The sequence below is a fragment of the Leishmania donovani genome, chromosome 20 (genome assembly GCF_000227135.1).
Source record: "Leishmania donovani BPK282A1 complete genome, chromosome 20".
Lineage (NCBI taxonomy): Eukaryota > Euglenozoa > Kinetoplastea > Trypanosomatida > Trypanosomatidae > Leishmania > Leishmania donovani.
Genome location: NC_018247.1, coordinates 454,260 through 455,921, shown reverse-complemented (window position 1 = coordinate 455,921; position 1,662 = coordinate 454,260).

The following is a 1,662-nucleotide window of genomic DNA, read 5'->3' as shown; positions in this document are numbered from 1 at the left end:
TCAGGCCCCCCACACCTCTGCAGACAGCAGCGAGGGCCAGGGGTAAGTGGGATATGCGCTCGCGTCACGCTGACACTCTGCCTACCATATGCGTACTGCAAGCACGTGCACTGTCGCAGGTCGCTAGGGCGCAACACCGTCCAGGACCTGAGCGCCGACGTCAGCAGCGATACATCGCCTTGGCCTCCCCACGTCGCGGGTGCCTGGCCCTGTCGCCAGCGGAAGTGTTTTGGCATGGGCAGGGGATAGGGAGGCTTGCCTGGCTTCTCCGCAGACAGTATGAGTGGGGCACTGGACACTGAGAATGCTGCGTGCTGAGGGGTGCGCGTACTCCATCGGGAGCGACGAAGCTTTCCGCATGCACACAAGAACCCATAGGCTGCATAGACACATGCCAGAAAGGGCTGCCGATCACTGAGAAGTGTTGATGCATCTCATCTCGCCCACCTGTCGCCCAGCTCGAAGAGTCGTTACTTCTTCGCGGTGTACATGGTGATGGAGGTGAGCACAAGGAAGGAGCCCAGCAGAAACGTCCCGTTCAGCGGCGTGTGGAACAGAAACACGGACGCCGTGCCGCTCAGCACAATCGCGAACGCCGTCGAGAACGACTTCAGGATGTTGTCGCAGTAGCGCACCACCAGAGCCACGAGGATCCCGCCAATCGCCTGCAGAACCACCAGAAACCACACCAGCCTGGTGAAGCCGTCGAAGAACGTGCTTGTGAACTCATCAAGCCCGCCCGCCCCCTCTTCCGGCTGGAAGATCTCGCACAAGAACACAATAAAGAAGTACACGACCGAGAAGAACGCGAGATGGGTGTTGCGCGCCGACAGGTGGAACTGGTTGCCGCGCTTCTTCACCACGAACTCCATGAACACACCGGAGAACGCGCTCAGGAAGCCGCCAGCGAGCGCAGCCAGTGTACCCTCCATTGACCACGTGCTGGAGGTCTTTTCGGTCGCCGCAGCGTTCTCCATCTCTGATCGTGCAGCGTCATCTGCCTTACTGGTTGTCATATCCGCTCGCGTGCTCTGCGCGCCCATCTGTGCCAGCGTGATGCCAAACATCAGCGCCACCAGTGCGCCCCACCGGATGGGCGAGAGACGGAAGTCCAGCACGACCCGCATCATGACTGCCAGGAAGAGGATGCGCACCTGGTACAGGACCTGAAACACGGTTGGGTCCAACAGCTTGAGGGAGTAGATGAGCAGCAGCCCCTGGATAGCGTAGACGATGGCGGGCACAATCATGAGCAGCGTCTCTTTGTACTTGTGGTCCAGCCCGATGGCATGGCGCATGCGGCTCAGAAATACGGCAGCGAACCTCTTTCGGGCAAAGAGAACCCGCAGCCGCACAGTGTGATCGAGAGACTCAGCGTCCATGTCCTCTGCGACGTTGTCGAGATTGTGGGAGAGATGAAACGAGGCATCCGCGACGGAGTTGGGTGTCTGGGCAAATGCTGCGACATTGCTCCGCCCGGAACCCTCAGCTAGCAACGCGGCCGTTGATGTCGTGAGTGCTTCGGCAGAACAGCGCTCCTGCTGCATTGCCCGAGCTTCGTCCACGACGCACCACAGGAGAGAGAGAAAAAGCTTCGCCAGTTCCTTCGTCGCGAGAAAGTGCGAAGCCTCGAAGGTGGCCGCACGCACCTCGTACTCCTTC